Source organism: Lasioglossum baleicum, chromosome 14 (genome assembly GCF_051020765.1).
Source record: "Lasioglossum baleicum chromosome 14, iyLasBale1, whole genome shotgun sequence".
NCBI classification, from domain to species: domain Eukaryota; kingdom Metazoa; phylum Arthropoda; class Insecta; order Hymenoptera; family Halictidae; genus Lasioglossum; species Lasioglossum baleicum.
Genome location: NC_134942.1, coordinates 11,462,993 through 11,483,382, shown reverse-complemented (window position 1 = coordinate 11,483,382; position 20,390 = coordinate 11,462,993). Strand labels below are relative to the sequence as shown.

General features: G+C 35.1%; 1 protein-coding gene across 11 annotated transcripts in view; it reads left to right on the top strand.

The window, feature by feature from the left end:
* LOC143215824 (octopamine receptor beta-1R) overlaps nucleotides 1-20,390 on the top strand; it is a 222,576-nt gene that overhangs the window by 105,600 nt on the left and 96,586 nt on the right. For 4 of the 11 annotated variants that reach the window (XM_076438358.1, XM_076438359.1, XM_076438357.1 and 1 more), the window contains exon 1: nucleotides 11,420-14,610. The exons of 4 other annotated variants lie outside the window; for them this stretch is intronic. The gene's annotated coding sequence lies outside the window, so the exon portion shown is untranslated. Of the gene's footprint in view, nucleotides 1-7 lie in introns of those variants that run through there. 3 more of the 11 variants (XM_076438364.1, XM_076438354.1, XM_076438356.1) reach the window with 3 other exon arrangements.

The following is a 20,390-nucleotide window of genomic DNA, read 5'->3' as shown; positions in this document are numbered from 1 at the left end:
TTCTTCCCTTAATGCTTCTAATTAATTGCAAATACTGTATCCATGTTATTCTACCAATCGTTTTAATGATTTATATTTCAGCATTTTTACATGCATAAAATCGGCATTCATAACTTCGTTAATACTCTTCTCAAATATTAATAATTCTGTTCTGTTTCTTTTTTTTAAAGCACGTGGCAGCACGTTTCCCGATCGGCATTTCCCCAAGTAATTTCTCTAACGACGTCGTTAACTATTTTTACAGAACACTTTAGCGGTGGTTTCTTTTTACATCTCCGGGATACTGAAACCATTTTAGACGATCGGGAATCCCTTTAGGATCCAATTGCTCGGCAATTTGAACCGGTGGAGGTTGAATGCCCATCGCTAGCAGCAGTAGACTACCCATCTCCGATTCACCCCCTCTCTACCCCTGATTCACCTCTTTCCACCCCGTCGAAAAATGCCAACTTGACCGAGTTCGGCTGCGCCCTTTCTTTCGGCTCGGCCCGCTCTGCCGTTTCCGGTACCGTGTTTGCAACCTGAGTCGCGCAGATTATCTCGACGAAAAGCGCCCCACGAAATTGCAGCCGCGAAACAGATTTTCGATACTTTTATTATTCATTGGATCGGCGCTCCCCGTCTCGGTGTTGCGATTATTGATCTTACTGTGCTCTGCTGGGTCAACAATACTCGGGGGGAACTGATTTGAATAGGATGCGAAATTGATTTCTCGCTAAATTATACTCGCACAGAAAATCTAACCAGTGATGTACCACTCCGTTTCACAAATATTCCAACCGTTAATCGCTGCTGGAAACTGTTGATATTTAAACTATTCTAACTAGACAGCGGATTTTATCAATTTATAACAAGAATAAGGTGTAACTTAAAACAGTGAAAACATTAGAATAATTTAAAAATACTGTTATATTATTTTACACCTATTAAACGTATTAACGAAGAAAATTTTCTAACTCACTTTTTAGTTTGTTGCAATTGAGTTATAAAATTTTTACTTTGTGAAAAATAGTCGTTCAACAATATGTCTCGGCTCGTTTCAAAGCGTGGAGCCTCTGATTTCAAAATCTTTCCTTAGTTTTTTTTTATAATGACAAATCTTCAGGAGAAAAATTATTTACATGCCTCAATACACCTTCGATTTGAGAACTAAGGATTTTCCTTTAAAATGACTCGTCGGAAGTTGCTGTACGATTTTCTGTAGCCAACCTACTAAACTTTGAAGCGTATAAAATGCCATTTGGAAATTATCGCGATTAAAAATGTGTGTTCGTAAAAAAATCAATTTAACCTCCTCAGGTCTGAATAATCCCCTGGCTGATTAAAATTTTGCAAATTTCGAAACTTGAGACGTCCGAGTACGATTTACTATTATAGCTTGCCTCACGCGGAGTTGGGAGGCCTGCAATGTGTTCGAGAACATGAAAGGGGTTTCACGGCACTCAGACCTTCAAAAGTTGGAAAACTTTGGAAGCTTATCCGGAAGACCTTGAAGATTTGAAAGATGTAGAAGCTTTCCGGGTTCAGCGTGCAGCTTTCGAAGTATTTCAATGCCTCCAAGATTTTCACGATTTCCACTTCAGATCTTTTCAAAGATTTCCAAATTTCTGTGGCTTCCAGAACTTTTCCAACTTTTTTAATCTATACATCTGTAAAAAAATCGAATCGATAAGAAGAAAGTATACACACAAATACGGTCTGTCCGAAAAATGTTGTATTTCTGATTCCCGAAGTCGTTTTAAGTAACTTTTTCCTTTGCGAAAATGTTCTCCGTGGCTTCGTTGAGGTTATTAGTGAAAAATTCCGCAATTTTCATTATTAACTCTCCAACGAAGCAGCGAAGAGAATTTTCGTTAAGGGTAAAGTGATTTAAAATGGCCTTAGGAATCGTTTTCAAGGAAATGCAAAATTTTTGGGCTACCCCGTATATTTTATTCTGAAAAATTCTCTTCCTCTTGACGATCCTTATCTATTTTTACTAAACAGTTTTATCTCTGGCAACATTCCGGGAGCGAACACGTTTTCAGTTTGTTACTACAGCACGCTGTAATTTATTTCTCCGGCGTTTCGCTTCTGAATGGAGGAACGTCTCGTTAAACACCGAAATCATTTTGTTGCCTTGTTTACGAGAATCACGAGGTACAGAGCAGTTTTACAGAAGAAGACTGTGCTCGTCGTTGAAAAGTGAACTCCCACCGTCCACAGAAACTCGAACGGGATTCTCTCAACTTCCCCGCTCGACTCCTTAGCAAAGTAATCTCCAAGCAATCCTTTGATCAGTTGGAAAAGCAAAGTGTGCTCGGCCCGCTTCGGTCCCGACGCAGACAATTCAAATCGATCGTCCTTATTGTCAGCGTTATCGTGACCATTAATCAAGGATGCCACCGTGAATCTTGTTACGTTCATTGTTCCCGCGAAAGTGGCATCGTTATCTCGAGGTGGCCGCGAACGATGCTCCACTTTTGTGCTTTTGTTAGGGAAATAATTAACGCGTGCCGGACGGACGATGGACATTAATCCCGTTTCGAACTGACGCTCGCGAATGTCGATCAAATTACTTCTTCCATTCTCCGTAACGAATGTTTTATTTATTCACGAATGCAACCAGAAACGCGCCCTTCCCGTGGGCGTTTAATTAAAACCATTCGCAAATTATTTATGAATTATATCAGGTTGTAATCCAGGTTCACTAGCTGTGACTTTAATTCACCAATTAATTAAATTCAATAATTAAAATCGACTTCGAAATTATATGAGTAAATTGAATAAGTTTTTCGTATGATTTTATAGAAATATGGTGAAGAAAATTAACCCAATTAACATCCTAATAATATATTAAGAAAATGTTGTACATTCTTGTATAAAAAATCTGCTAGGAAATTATGCAATTAAGGTATATAATTTTTTCAGTATATTTTTCTGGAAATATGGTAAAGAAAATTAACCCAATTGACGATATAATAATATTCGAAGAAAATGTTGTACATTCAAACATGTTTCACAAAAGATATTAATAAGTAATGGTTTTATAAGTTATACATACATTTTTATAACAAATATCTAAAGTCGCCATTCATCATATTATGGTATTAAAAAGATATATTTTGATTATTTTAAAATAATAAGATCAATGAAATAAATTATTGAAAGTACAATTTAATATACAGTTGATTATAATATGCCTAAAAAAAAATCAATTTCTAGTTTGAACCACTGCCACAATCTTAAGGAAAATAGATTCGGATTTGTTAAATTTTATTTATTAAAATAAAGGATCCTCAGGGTAGAATCCTTTGAAAATTCATCTGAGACTGAAGTGAATATTATGAAGATTAATTAGATGTGTCTTTCCGTATCAGTAATTAGTGTCAATCTACTTTGTCTGTTATATCGTCTAGCTAAAAGACTCAAGGTCTAATTATTCACTCATTGGGAAGTGCTTTCCTTTCCAAACTCAATCATAACACCTCCCACAACTTACATAATTTGTCTTTGACTATATTCTCACTTGGTATACGTATTATTGTTATGCATGCTGTTGTTAATATGCACGTGCCAACGATATTATAAGTGGAATCGTTCTGAAGTTTAATTATGTCGTTAAATATACATGGAACAAGCAGAGGAATAGGGGGGTAAACTTCAATAATTACGCTTTAAGAACATGTTTTCTCTTGAACATTTTGTTTCGATAAAAACAATTTAATACAAATCCCAAGATCTGATATACAACAACATTTTCTCTTACAAATCTTATAATTTTTAGAAATACTGATTACCGTTCTTGAGAACACCATCTTGAAAATAAAAATATATTTGAAGTATTCAAAGCTATAACTTTGTTTAATTAAATATTTCGAAAATCAATTGTGAATGTTTTCTAAAGAACTTTTATAATTACAACTGCGCTTTCGTAGAAGCTGTTATTTTTCTTTGAATGTACAACAGTTCGTGGTTGAACTATCATGATCTGCCTTTCAATTCGCCGTTACTTCCACAGGCAACAAAATAAAAAAAAAAGCTAAGCATCCTCCTGAGAATTACCCTTCTGCAACTTCCTCGTTATCGGGAAAAAACGAAAGGGAGCAATGTGAGTGTTTGCAATTAAAAACTTCACGCCCTGAACAAGTTTCTTTTTTAACTAAATACCTCGCCCGCTACGGGATCGAGTTATACTACTTAAGAAAAGTTTCCCCGCCTGGCGAATGCATTTCAAAAACTCTTCCTCGGATCATCTCGCTGAGAGAGTTGTGGTTGTGGTTGACGTGTCAGCGACAAGAATTAAGTAAATGTAAAATTGAAAAATCATGTTTTTATTAAATATTGAATTTATTATTATTATTTAGTAAATTAAAATTGAAAGCTAAATTTCATATATTTATTTATATAGATTTATTTGATAACATTTTCCATTCTGTTCTATTACTTTTTGCCATTTTCGAGGTAACTTCTCGTGTTATTGAATAGACATATGAATAAATACCTTAATTTAATATTCGATTGTTAATTTGAAAACGCTACGAACTTTCTTTCCAATCAAATAGCATTCCACTTTTCTATCATATTAGATTATACATATGGTTATTTATTTTTAAAAAAATGTGTTTATGCAATCATTTCAGTCATCACTAATTTTACGTGCCACCTAGTTTGATACAAGCCCAAAGAAATCCATTTACATCATTAAAATTGCCCCGTAGCAATGCCGTAGTTTTAACTCTCAGTCTGGCCTGATATCGAGTTATGCTACTTTAACGAAGTTTCCTTTATCATCAACGCATTTGGAAGAGTTCTTCTCAATCGGTTCGACTGTGATTTACTGTTGGTGCACAGTCCATCCCCAGAATGAAGTTCTTTTTACTGGTAATCTCATTTAGAAAACTTCTCCGCCATCTCAGTGAACATTAAACTACTTTAATGCAATGTCCGTAACGCTATAGTGTTGTACTACTTGAAAGAAACTTTTTACTGGAATGTTTTAACTGGAGAACGTTTCTCCCAATATTGCATTTCTCCTGTCTCCCGTTTTATGTTGGATTTATTCAAATTAGCCAATGTTTCTTTGAGACATGCCGCACCGAGTACTTAGTTGTACTACTTAAACTGAACCCTAAAATTGATCTATATATTTGGAAAATGATTTTAATGCCTTTGATTGTACATAATTTTTATATGGTGAATTTCAGAAAATAATATATTATTTTACACATTTACAATTATTTATTTCTCCAGATGTATCCAAGAGACTTGACTAACAATAAGTCATCATTTCCATTCTTTACAAATTCAATATTGACTTTCTACAGAAAAAAAATAGAAAAACCAAATTCAAAAATTACAGAGGGTGTTAAAATTTGGAATCTTTACAAATTCAGTATTGATTTTTTATTGAAAAAATTGTACAAGCTATCTTAAATTAGAAAATTACAGGAGTGTGTTAAAATTTGGAATTCAGAATTCTCATCTTACCTTTACAAATTTAATATTGATTTTTTTAAAGAAAAAATTGTAGAAGCTATCACTAGATTAGAAAAATTACATGGGTTGTCAACATTTGTAATTTTAAATTTTCATCTTATCTTTACTGATTCAATTTTTAGAGAAATAATTATAAATGCTGTCTCTAAATTATAACATTATAGGAGGTGTCGAAATTTGGAATATTCATCTTATCTTTAAAAATTCAATATTGATTTTGTAAAAAGTAAACGAGGGATTTAGAAGATAGTGTTTTAAAATTCCAGATGTTGAATTAAGTAGTAAATTATTACCTTATATACGTGCTGAGAATATATAAGGTTCCCACGACTGTGAGAAATAATAGATTTCACGAAATTCCTTTGGACAATCAGCCACGTCAATGCGGACGCCGCCGTCCTGTCTCCGAGCTAAGATCAAGGGGGATTCTGGAAGCCGCTCAAGGCCAGCCATAATCTCTCCGGCAGCGACGCCGTCCGCCATCGTTTGTCAACGTCTCTGAAATTTCAACATTCATCTTGTGTATCTCGCATCCCATTAGGTACCCGTGTTCAACCGCTTCTTTCTCAGCCGCGTGTTCCATTCACGATGAAATTCGAGGTTACAGATGTCGCGACCTCTATTGACTTGTTCCCCTGCGATTTCTAGTGAATCTCCGGACGCGTCTTGGCAGAGCTCTGTTTCGGTCACAGCTGGGTAAAATACTGTCTCGAATAATATATGATATATCGGGTTTTTTATTAAGTAAGGCGTGGCTTTATTAACACATAAACTTTATTTTATTATTTAAAACGCTGAACGTAGCAAAATAGTCATCTATGACACATACATAGTCCGATTGGCAAATGCCTTTATATTTCCAAAATAGTAAATAGTCTATTACATTTAATGATAAGATATTTAATTGACAAGAAGAATGTTTTGAAAGAAAATTTATGATAGTACAGTAGGACCTTGATTAACCGGCTTGATCGAGAGACAAGCAGCCCGGATAAATTAAGGCCCGATGGATAATTATAATCGAGACCCGAGGGACATAATTAAAATGTACATTATTGTATACCAAACTAAATTTTTTATTTTTGAAAATTTATTTCCCCCTTCATAGTGTAATCATATTTAAACGCATATTTGTTTATAATCGGGATCCGGTTAATCGAGGTCCTACTGTATTTTATTTGAAGATCTCTGGGAATGAAATATTTTATTCGAAGATCTCTGGGAATGTAATATTTTATTCGAAGATCTCTCTGGAAATGAAATATTTTATTTATAAGAAAACTTCCGTGTAGCTATATTTATTTTCTTAAACGAAACATACGAGTTCCAATAATTTTTTCTCAAAAAATTAATTCAGAACATTTTTCCAATTTTTGTCAATAACAATTGAAAATAGATTCTATTTTATTTTAGTTAGATTTAGTTAGATTCTATTTTAGTTAGACTCTAACTAACATTCTAATCTGAATAAAAAGTAGCTCAAACGTAAAATCAAGAATTATTAATATTAATACCGTAAATAAGAGTGCCGGGATTAAGAAAGGAAATGAGCCGCGGAGATTAATGCACGTAACATAGAACGACTGGCATCTTATAGTTCCATCAATTAACGTCAACGAAGCTCCATTAAAAAGGAACTACGCGGGTACACAGAAAATGTAATCGATCGTCGGCAAACACTCTCGCCGACATCGGTCATCTTCAACCCCTTTAGTCTCGAGGTCAACAGAATTGCTAAACAAAGGGTGCGAAAGGTAAATAATTTTCTTCCCCCGGAAACTCCACTTCGTCCAATAGGGTGTACCAGTCCTCGTTATTTCCTCTCGGCTCTTCCGATTTTCTGTTTAAAAATCACGTTACCCTTTGGTACGGTACACCTAACAACGTCCAATATCCTCGAGGGCGAGCTCATGGTTGGCTGGAAGCAAATCGCGACGACACGTTCTCAAAGCGAGTCGTCGCCGGTGCCGGAAGACTGTCAAGTGGTCTCGAAAAAGAAAGGCAAGCTGCTGCTTTTCTCGGTGCTGGGCCACTGTAATCTCGACGTGACAGGAAAGAACCACCCCTCGTCACCTCCGGGAACGAAACTGGCGAAAGTTTCGCGATAATTTTTTAGGGAGAGTGAAACAGACTGAAACAGAGTGAAACGTGCTCCTGAATCTTTTGACAGATAAAATTATTTGTCAATTTTTTATCAGCCCCAATTTTGCAAAGAAAACTTTCCACCGGCATTTTTATTAATAAATATTTATTACGCATTTCAAGATGTTAAATGAACAACAATTTTCGTCATAGATCCCACAGACTCACCCTACGCAGAGGGTTTAGTGACTATGATTTAACATTATAATCTAATTAGTGACCTTGTCTTCATTTTCTTGTTTGTTTCCACACAGTCATTAGTCAAATGACTAGTTTCATATGTTGTATTTTACAATTATTGAAAGTATAAAGTTCTTTCTGTGAGAAACGATAGACTGAATTTTTCCGTCAAGCACACTGTATACAAAAAATTTTAATAATTGCAACTATGTCACTGTTATGAAGCGACACGTACTACATTCATTTTTAGAGTTGGGAATTGTTTGTTGCTTGGCGCAACATGATTTAACACAAATATAATAAGTAGACTGCGGATCTTTATGCAAAATAAAAATTGTCTGTATCGATTGCAAGGAATAGAAACCAAGCAGAATGTTATTTCTGACCTTAATCATTTTAATAGATGAGAAATCATATGTGTACATCTTCAATTTTGAAAATTTTCGTACAATTTTGGAATTCATCTACTCAATTTTCCTATAAATGCATAAAGATCCGCAGTCTAGTAATAAGACACAGAAATTTATAATAGCTTATTTACTTTATCTGACAATTATTTTTCAAGATTTATTATTGACTTTTTAAGTGTGTCAGAGTGTTGTGATTTTTCCCGAATATTCTAATGGAATATACTCGATCATGTGTTATAAATAGACTGTGAATTAATATGCTAATTCTCATGGCTGTTGGATACTTTATAAAGACGAGGATAATGGAAAAGTTGTTTTTATCAACTAGAGGAAATCTAATTAAAATAAAACATGAACATTATTGAGTTTGGTTAATATACACGATCATCTAGATCTATTATAAATTGTTACATACATTTCTGCTGTAAATGCATACAAGTATGCATTTTATATATAGTTATCTAACAACTTAGATTACTGTCCAAAGACTGATGATATAATCCAAGAACCTAGATTAGAAATTCCATTTGTATCCTCTCAAAAGAAAATTCTGATAATGTTTAAACCAATATATTTTTAGAAAAAAAATTGAGATTATATACTAGACATTAAATAATTAAATGTGTGTGTGCTAAAGACGGTATCTAAAATTATTGTTTCCATTCTTCCAAAAGAATATAACTTGAATCAACATACGAAAAATAATAAGAAAAAAATGAGAAGTTAAAGGGCAAACTTAATTAATAAAGTAAAGGGTCTTCTACTAAGAGAAAGAATTATAAAATTGTAAAAAAACAGCGTTTTTATCATTTAAAATAACAGTTGATTCGTGGAGACCTTGTATAAAAACCGAGAGAACGAAATGACGTTTGCTTAAAAATGAAAATTTTGTTTTCCACGCTTTCAGAAAAGACTAAAAAAATATGCTGATGAAAATGCCGGGTATGCGAGTGTCATTTTACCATAGTAAACATATACGCAATAAAGAGGGAACTGCGCGACAGGTATTGAAAGCGGTACAGCATTCCCAGCATCGTCGGGGAGCATTGCTCCCTTGGGCTGGCACGATTGAGTTCTGCATTTTCCTAGTCTCCTCGGTCGTTAGGAAAACCCCGCTTCGGCCCGCAAACACGCAAAAACAACTGGAATCCCACGCGTCCACGAAAACACGATCTTCGAAGGACAAACATGCTGGACGATTCAATGTAAACGTGTCGAGAGGTTCGATCACGTAATTAATATTATTTCCCGTATTTCCGATGCGATCGAAGATGAAAGACATACACCTGTTCTCAGGAAATTCGAGTCAATACTGCTTCCATTTATAGATACCTTTTCCCGTAAATAGATTAGGATCACAAAAAGGAAAACGTTTTATACGTTAGCTGTACTATGTTTCGTTATATCAATATAGAATCAATTTTAATTGAAAATTCCGATCTTTACGATTGGTAAAAAAAATAGTAATTAATTCATTAATATCTTTTAAAATAAAAATTTTTTATTTGCTTTATTATACAACAGGGTTGTCTGAAAACTTTTTAAAGGGCGACTGATATGAAAAAATAGAGGATCGAGGAACTGGAAACTTTTAATTTTTGAATTCACAGAGTTTGACAACCATTAAAACTTGTGTAAAATGTTGCATGAATTTATTTAGAAGTTTCTAGGAGAATAGATGTTGTTCGTTGTTAATGAATATTATATTCAAGCAACGCTGAAAATATAAAATAACGGAGAAGAAGAAAATAACTTACAATAATATTATCTTGAAAATGAAATAACAGGTTATGGAACCAGAAAATGTTTTTGGTCGTATACGAATGAGTGTCATTATTCTTGAATCATATTTAGAAATGAACTTTTATTGCGACTAATTCTATTATTATTCATTGGTTTCAACCAAATAAGGTTTATAGTGACTTATTCTAGTAAGTTAAATTTTTAATTGATTTTGATTAATTCATTCACAGAAGGCAGAAGAATGGCAAAGAAATTTTATCAAAATCGGTGAGGGTGGAACTTTTATGCACAACTACCCTTTTATAATTAAAAACCCTTTTATAAATAATGGTACAACAACATTTTTCACAATTCTTGAAATATTAAATTCTTCATGTACTCATTTTTATCATAAGTGTGACAAGTCTATCCACCAAAATTGTTTTGTGGAACTTTTTGGTGACTTTGATTAGGTGACTGTGGACGTCATGAAGAAACAGTTTAACAAGAAATGGCGCACACAGGCAGATACAGTCTCGGTTCCAGGAAGCGGAACAGCTGCGAATCGCTGCAGAGCACTTGATATAGTTTCAGAGGTCCTCGTTGCTCAATAATTCAGCTTCTTGCTGTATTAAAGTTGCCGACACCAGTTCCCGACGGAACGTCTTCGATTTCCACAGACTGTCATTTGTTTCTGAAATCGTGCCGCAATTTTCTTGGCCGTGTTCGACCTGTGGCCTGTAATTTTCCACCTCGGTGCCAGACTAGATTGAGAGCCGGGAATGAAGAGTTGCTGGAATTGCCCTGGGTGATAAGAAGTGGCGAGAAATAGGGATGAATGTAATCGTAACATTGTTTAAACTGTTTTTACAAAGCGCTTCAATCTACCTTCCAATTTTAATCGACCAAAATTTCATGTTGGTATGCATGTAAAAATGCTTAACGAGACATAAGAATAAGTTTAATTGGTAATGGTTCGCACGGTTTACGAAATTATTTTTTAATATTCTATTAGTATATTTTTCTAGAAATATGGTGAAGAAAATTGACTCAATTAACAACATAATAGACGAAAATATTTACAATCTAGCATGTTTCATAAAATATATTAATAAATAATTTTATAAGTGAAGCAATTATATATTTTTTGTAATAAATATTTGTGCAATTAAAATCTAATCTCGTTACATTAATGTAACCAAGTAGAAACTATATAAACCAGTTGTAAGTTAAGTCAAGAGGTGCTATTATGTATTATTAAGAGAGCTATTATGTAATATGTTAATAATAAATATTTAACGCCACCTTTCAGAACAAATACGAGTTTATTAACTAAATTTTCGTTTCAATTTACATTTAAGGCACAAATTAAATTTGAAATTACTTAATTTGAAAGTGTGCTTCGTAGATAATTAAATAATACAGTCTTTTGTACTTTTAAATGGCATATGTAAGAGTACGTAAATGAATGATACGTGTTTTTTTAGTTTTTTAAAATCCGTCGCAAACAAAAGCCACGAGACAAGCACAATGGGATAAACAACATGCATACAAGGCGTTTCATAATGCATAGAACTGCGTACAATACTGAAAAGAACAGGAAAACAATGGAAAAAGGTAATATAAACGTGCACCTTATTTGGCCTTGTTCCCGAGTTACAGTTGTTTTTGTGTTCCAAACTAGGCTAGCCTAATCGATTTTACTGAACAGCTCATGTGAAATCGACAGTTTTCTGGAGAAGTGAATTTTTGAATGGCCGGATATCTGCAATACGACACTGGTTGTTTATTAAGAGAAGCAATTTTGCAAAAATGTATCTCAGTAACAATTTATGCTAAACAAAACTGATTTTTTCGGCCCGCTACGTCAGGCTTCATTTTTAAGAAACAAACTCAATTCTTTAGCATTGTCATCCCCAATTTTCACAAAAATAAATAGGTTCATTTTCCTTCACCATTCTCTTCTAAAATGTGATTTATTTTTTGGAATTGACGTATGGAATGACTGATCTTTATTCTTTTACAATAATAATAGGATTCAATTTATTCAGAATTCATAGGATTTTTATTGCAACATGTAATTGAATACAGAAGCATACTAAAAAAATTTTGTAACTTTACGAATTGTAAAAGAAAAAGTCCGAAATCCATAATTTTTACTCGGTAGTTCCAGTGTGTTAACAATTTACCTACCGAAAGCCTATTAATAGAATTTTTAATAATTGCGCTGTACTAAAAGAAAGCATAGAAATTTTCTTTTGCATTGCAATCTTAAATGAAAATATGAGATGACATTATTGAGGGTGACTTGTTAGTTGACAATAAAAATTGCTGTCACTGTTCAAGGTTCCATTAAAAAGTGTTTAGCCATGAACCATAGATTTTTCAAAATTATGCAATTATCACCGATCGGTAATATGTTAATTGCAGTATTTACATTTTCTAACTCATTCTGAATAATAATATTATGAATTTATCAAAAACAGGGAACCATAACTGTTATAACCAGAAAGAAAAAAAATCATAGAATAACGAGTATTTCATCGACTAAAATCGTATTGGTTGCAAATAAGGATTATAAGTAACCGAAAATTTTTCTCTTGTTGGTAGATGTTATTGTTGACAGAAATTCATTTCGATCACTCTTATAACAGTTATCAATGAGAGAAATTTATTTCGATCGCTTATAATAGTTGTCGATGAGAGAAATTTATTTCGATCGCTCATAACAGTTATTGATGATGGAAATTTGTAATAGTTATTATTAAATAGTACAACTTTCAAATGCTAGACAATCAATTATTTCATAAATTTTCTGTTCGTAAAATTAATTGTTACAATCAAAATTTCATGTGACAAACAAACAAATTTCGTGTTGTCCTTATGGTCTATTTGTAACCAAAAAGTATAAAACTCGATTATTTTTAATCATTTTGTTCTTCGAATTTTTTTCTTCATATTTTGTGTACATTGTCTTAAATATAATAATCAACTTTTTATTACTGATTCTTATCGTAGAAAATTTTATGATAACTGTTATTTTTGGTCCCTGATCAAAAACGTGATGGCTCTATAGTGATTTCTGGCAGTATTCGCAGCGGCTTCATTATTTTTGCGTGCCTCGTTCACGGTTGAAGCGAGTCTCGCATGTTGTGCAATGCCCTGTGAAAGAAAGCCGAGAGAGTCGAAAAGCTTAGGACTTGGGTGAAGAAGCGCTCAAGAAGGTGCAGGGGGCTCACAAAAGAAGCGCAACAGAGAGCAGAGAGCGCGGCTTTCGGTCTCTGTGTGTATGAACGAGAGAGAGAGAGAGAGCGAGAGAGAGAACCCGAAGAAACGAGAGTGACTACTCGTGGTCGGAGAAAGACCGACAACATGTCGCTTGAGCATGAGAGGGAGAGGCCACGGCGCCACGGTTCGTCGCGACGCTCAGTCTACCGGCGTCGTCCGTGCAAACGCGTCGAACAGCCGCGGTTTGTCGGTGGAAATCGCGTGCGGAATCCCACCCCGTCCGATTTCACGGTCCCGCGGCCCTGCGTGCCGGCGAAAAATTTGTCACCGTCGGAAATCCGTGTCGCGGTCCCTACGAATTGCAAATTCGGCTATCCCCATCCCATTTCCGCCTCAAATCTACCGACGAGCAACACTTGAACTCGAAGGCGACCTCTGAGTTTGAGCCGCAATCGGCTTTGTGTCTAGTGTCTCTTGTCTGTGTCTGTGTCTGGAACATCCAAGTGTGGAACCAAAATTGTTGCATGATGAATTATATAACAAGTACAACAAGTGGAGTGTCCTCCAGTTATGAGCTCTACCGGAACTGGGCTCAACATTAATAACAAGAAGGTTTGAGAAAAGTTTGACACAGTCTTTAGAGAACAGCTCAACCGAGTATGCTCTAAATCGAAGTTCTATTGAATTGTGCTCAAAATAATTTGATAGCAAGAATTGCTGAGGGAAAGTTTGGTCTGATGTTTGGGGAAAAACTCGGACGAGTAACCTCTAATTCTGAGCTCTGTTGGACAGAATCGCGCTCAAAACAAATCTGTAACAGAACTTTCTAGAGATGTTTGAAGAGGAATCGAACTGAATGTCCTCTAATTTCCAGCTCTGTTCAAACAAATTGTTTGAGCAAACATTTGCTTGACAAAATATTGTTTCAGTGCTTTAGTAAAAAGGTTATAGAAATACCTTCCTCCAAGTTTGAGCTCTAAATGAAGCTCTAAATTGAGCTCTGCTGGAACAAACCGTGGTCTGTGTTACGAGGCAAGTGTTGCAAAGTGTGTCCTGTTTGCATTGTGGAAAATTTTGAGATTAAGTCTGAGCTAATTCTAAGATACAAACAGTGTGTATTGGAAATTTGGAAAATTGTGGTTCGAGTTTGAGAAGTTTGGGAGGGGATCGACGTGGAATTGGTACAAGTTTGTCTATTTTCGACAAGACTGAAATTGTCCATGCGGAGTTTGGACAGTTGAGGAGTGGTTCATGGTGTTCGTGTTATTTGCTGGTGATTTCAATGCTCCTGGTGTCTCGTGTATACGACTGGTAAAGGAGCAGCTATAAGAAAAAGGTTTTTGGGAATAGGGTTGGAGGATGTTTGTGTGATGACTGCAGCAATTGGGAGATGAGTCTCAGGGATATTTGGAGGAGCGAACCCTCCTGAGAGGGGCAAGTTTTTTAAAATGTAAATGACATTTCGAAAAAGTATTAAAATTATAGATAAATTAGGAGGTTCTTTAGAGACGTGAAGCTTGGAGCTTACTTTGCCAATTTTCTATTAATTATGTGGAACATGATGATGAAGGTAGCTCAGAATATTTCTATTCAATCTTAATGCAGAACTTTAAATAATTAGGCTAATATAGAGAGTACCTCTGCTGTTTTCTTATTGACAGAAAATGTTGATTTATTCTAAAAACGAATTTGGTATTACTATGTTTTTGTTAAGAATATGAACATGGTGATAGAATTTTTCTGTTATAATTAGACAGTGGATAGGTGTAATTTAAAATAGACTTTAGAAGAATTAAAAAATACTATTAGATTATTTTCAACCTATTGAACACATTAAGGACAGAAATAAATTTCTACTTCACTCCAGTTTGTTGCAATTCATGTAGAAAATTTTTATCTTGCATAAAGATCCACTGTCTAATTATGATCTGTATGTGGTATAATTATGCTGATAGTTTTCACAGTAGTTTTTCAATATAATAAGAAGGAATGAAGTACTATAGACATACCGCTCGCAATTCATATATTTAAAATATTAATAATAATTTTTTTTTAATACTACAATAACACAATACACAATCAATAAACTAAAGACTGAAATTAGATTGCTGATTTTGGTATGATTTAGCTCTACTTTTAATCACAGTCTCTTTTTGAAGAGTATAAATATATCACTAATCATTATATATTTTTTATTGCGCACATTAATCATAAATTCACAGGAAATATTTGTCGAAACTTATGCCTGGTGAAAATTTATGTCTCCTAACTGGAAATACCGGATATTCCTGTTAATTTCATGTTTTATGGAGTGATTTGCAAAAATAGAAATTCAATAAAAATTTATTTCTCCTATGCGGGTTTTCACGTGACGAAGTTACTGTAAAAACCAATTCGAGCTCCAACCAGATTTATCATTTTAGCCTGATCTGCATATTCGCTTGCACTGCGACAAGTACACGAGATCATCAGTATAATGATTCAATTTCCCCAATTTTTTTTCTAGCTATTTTGCACCCACCACGTGTATGCTATAAACCCAAAACAGTTTTTACATGCACTGTACATTAGCTATCTAATTTAATGTGCATCGAAATGAACCGTCGTTATTTTTCAATTCGTTCATTCATAAAGCTGCGAAAATAATTAAACAGGAGAGTGATCAAATATCATTACTTAAGAAAGAAATAATTGATTATTTATCGGAAAATGCATATTTAAACAAAAGAAAATGACAAAAATTATGCATACAGGTGATATTCCGACACGTTATTTTAGAGAGTCATTCGACGTCTCCTAATTACAAGAATATGTTCCCATAATTATGGTTTTATTAAATTATTCAGGCCCACATTAACGAATTTTTTTTGTGCTGTAATATAGTACCTTGAATACTGTCGTGACGTTGTTGTGAAATAAGAAGGGCTAAACCGGAGCCATGTGTGGACGAGCCGCATAAATTGCACCTTCGCCGTAATCAATTCATGCGTCCATATTATTAACGAAAAGTGATACTGAGAACTCGCCTTGATCTTACTTATCGGCTCGGGAGATTTTTGCTCGTGGACACATTATTAGCCTAATTGACATAAAAGTGCCCTATTAGCTGGACTTTGCTCGAAATTCTGATTGATAATTCGTGTCCGCGTTGTAGCCTGTCGATGAGACCATGAGACTTACTGGAGCACTTAGGCTCCTGTTTATTATATAATTTTTTTATCACCGACATTTTTCATTCCATAAATTTGTTAAATTTCTTCGATACTATAATCTTATCAATACCGATTTTTAAGTAATTTCTTTTATACAATACCTTCTAAACTAATCCCTCTCACATCTCAAAAAGACTCTAGCTGTTTGGTCCAATTTTTAAAAAGTTATTAGTTCGCGTCGAAGCGACACTGAACATGTAATAAGTATCGAAAACTTGGGGGGATATCGATTAACACATGTAGAAGTAAAACTGCGACATTTCGAATTTCCTCTAGTCACATTGTAGATCCGCAGCATTGTGCGATATGTAAATCCATGCGAGAGAACATCGTAGGAAAAAGGAAACCCGCGGTTGGTTGATCGTTTGCTTGGGGCATTTTCCGCGTCAGCAAAGTTTCCCCGAGGAGCGTTACTAGCGAGTACGCGCGGGAATGCATGAATTTTTCCACGAATCGCGCGACAAACTACATGGTTTTATTGGCCGGTCGCGCCAGCAGAGCTTCTGCCAGGTTTCTGCTTTGGCATCGGTTCTCCCGCTGTGTCGTCAGCGCGTATCGGGAAAGGGCGTTCTTCGGGGGTGAGGGAAAGCCAGGGCGTTTCGCGAACATTTCCCCGTTGCGCGTGTGAACCGACCCGCGAATCGAGTTATTGCTTCCGGCCGGCGAAAGGGGACGCGACCAGTTCTACGCGATTTTTCAAAGAATGGGCCAAGCGTACGGACAAAACGCTATTTTCTAAGCTAGTTGTACATATATGTGTACAAATTTTTCGCAAAGAAACTTCAATTATACATACATACATATTCCATATGTACAACGCGATAGACAGTTGCGTTCAGGAAATTTCGCTCGGGTCAATCGAACAGATTGTCTTAAACACTGATCACTTTTGCCATAAATCAGAATCATATTAATTTTCTCTTGCTTCGAGTAACTCATCGCGAAGGACAGTATCGATAAACTGGCGAACTGTGTGAAAATGATCAGACTTCTGCGGCGTCAGAACTCATTCGTAGTGTGATAGTAAACATGTTTATTTACTCTTGCAGATTCCCGAACGACGTCTTCGTCTCTAAAGTCTCGATGGACATAAATTTTTCGTTTCCATTTAATTTTTTAACTCGAACGTCATTTCAAGGTCATGTAATGTACATAACTGAACGTATTTTTACGTCAGCTACACGATGCAGTAAAAAAATTACCCTAGAAAAAAACAGTTTTTGCAATAGAATGGTTTTCTCAAACCATTCAAATAGCACACAAAATATTTGTTGTAACCCCACAATTAGAGGAGATATTCAGGTGGCCTTACTTAGATGGACCACCCTGTACAATATATTTTATATATGTGTAAATTTTTCAGTAAAATTTTCAGGTATTAAAGTGAAATTACTCGTTAATTGTTTGATTGAGAACTAATGATGGTCAATACTTTTTTACTCAGAATTCGACATTCTTCCATATCTTGGTATAAAAAATATAGTATTCCATTTTAAAAAAACAAAGTCTACTTTCAAATCTCCGAAATACTTCCACCTGTAAAAAATAAATGCACTACATAATGTATAACGCATGCTTTGGAAGTTATATTAAGTTATAACCGCCCTGTATACGTATGTCAATTTTGGTATTACAAATATAAATTTATTGTGTATCGCAGTAAATACAGTATATCTTACTGACAATACGACAACCTATGTCAATATTTATATTTACATTATTTTTCGGAAAAGCGAAGGAGTATTTTAAATACAATATTACATATTTTTTAATGTCATATGAAATGGACGACTTCACTTATACGTAACACAATTAGTTCCTAGGTCATGCAATATCAACATATAATGTAATATAATTTTATTGTATAATATACATCCATATGTACATGTGTATATACTTAATATTCTATTGTAGTTCCCATTGTTAAACATTCTCGAAGTTGTCTCATTAAAAGTAGGAATGATAATAACGAAAATTCTGGAAAGTACTTTTTGAACAAGCTATAACTTTTAGATGAACAGAATACGAAGGCCACATTAGCACATACGCTACACAAGCGTCACATGTTCGTGACGATCACGCCTGTCGTATTTTGCGTAAACAAAGCAAATTAATTTTATGCACGATGTTATTTAAAGTCATAGCAGCGTCATATTCCGGAAATCAGTGTGACTCTTCCTTTTTATATTTTCTCATTTACTTTTTCGTAGACTATACATTATATTCAAATATTGTGTCCAGATAATAACGGATGGGTTGAACAAAAATAAGGATAATTTACAATCAAACAATTGTGTACTATATTTTGACACAAATTTTTCGAAAATCAATTTTCAAATAAATTCTTGATTATTCTCAGTAATTCATAAAGCTCTTACAACTAGAATGAATACAATAATTAGGAAAAATTGCTATTAAATGAAACAAGTCTTTTCATTATATAATTCAGATATTTGTTTTCATATTATTCATATATTTAATGTGGAACATATTTTTTATTAACGATAAAGTCAAATGCAATTGTACTTTCAGTACCTTGAAAAAGGAGCACTCTTGAACAATCATCCTCGAACTATCATTAAAAAAATTGTTCAGTAACCTCCAATGTAAAAGTACTTATAACCTTTTTATAATTTTCACGGTGTATTATTTCACATTTAATGAAAGCATAAGAACACACATATCTAAAAATATCGTGTATTTTCCATCACATTTTCCAACGTATACACAACACTATTTGTGTATACGTATCTTCATTTCTACCGCACACACAATTCTTTCAACAGCGATATCAACGACTTTGATCGAACATCTCGGAAGGGTAGCAGACGAGCTGTTTGCTTTTGAAAATGACCATCGAAGTACCATTTCTTCTTTCGAGCCGCGATAATATCGTCGCAGATGGTCTTAATCGAGGATCGGTGTCCACGGTGGTTCGACTTTCGAAACAGTTCGCACTCGATACGTAAGATTGATAGTGGAAACGCTGGTCTAACGGAGAGCAAACTGTGTGACAATTGCCGACACGTAGTATAACGATTACGCAATGCGACTCTTTATTTTCCGACAAGTTCGCCGTTTGATCATCGGCAAGGACGGTTCCGCTTAATTCATTGCCAGGAGGACGGGAACTCGCCTGCGTACGTAACGACTTCATCGAGAAAATAGATCCGCGAACTTGATGGTTAACCTCTTTATTAGCGATTCGATCCGCGCTGATTCCTCCGCGTGCGTCCGATCAAATAAACAACCGGGTACGGATCGCCTTGGAAAATGATTCCTCATTCCTGATTACCAATGTTAACATTGCCCGAGTCATCGACACTTAATTAACAGTGAAATAATGCCGTAGCAATGATGATCTTCTATTAAGGACTGCAGTAGGACCTCTCTCGTTACGCGAGACGGGATTTGTACAACGAAAGAGGTCGCCAATCACGCGATCTGTTTTCCTACTCCCTATTTGCCTACTCTGTAGTTCCCCAGTCCCTATTTTCCCTCTCCTTATTTCCCCACTTCGTCTTTCCCCAATCCTTATCACCCCACTCCGTTCTAACCCGCTCCCTATTTCCTCTTTCCCTATTTCCCCACTCCCTGTTTCCCCAGTCCCTATTTTCCGACTCCATATGTATTTTCACGCTCCGTATTTCCCCGCTCCTTATTTCCCCTCTCCTTATTCCCCCTATCCTTATTCCCGCTCTTCTCAATTCCCCACTCCCCATTTCTCCACTCCCATTTCCATTTCCCTAGTCCCTATTTCTCTGCTTCCTATTTCCCCACTCCGTATTTGCCCAGTCCCTAATTCCCCAGTCTCTACTTTCCCACTCCGTATTTGCCCACTCCGTATTTCTCCAGTCCCTATTTCCCCAGACTCTATTTCCCCAGTCCCTATTTCCCCACTCCGAACTTTCCCAGTCCTTATTTCCCCAGTCGCTATTTCTCCACTCCCTATTTTCCCAATCCATATTTCCCCACTCCCTATTTCCCCATTTCCTAAACTTTTCGCAATGGTGCGTAG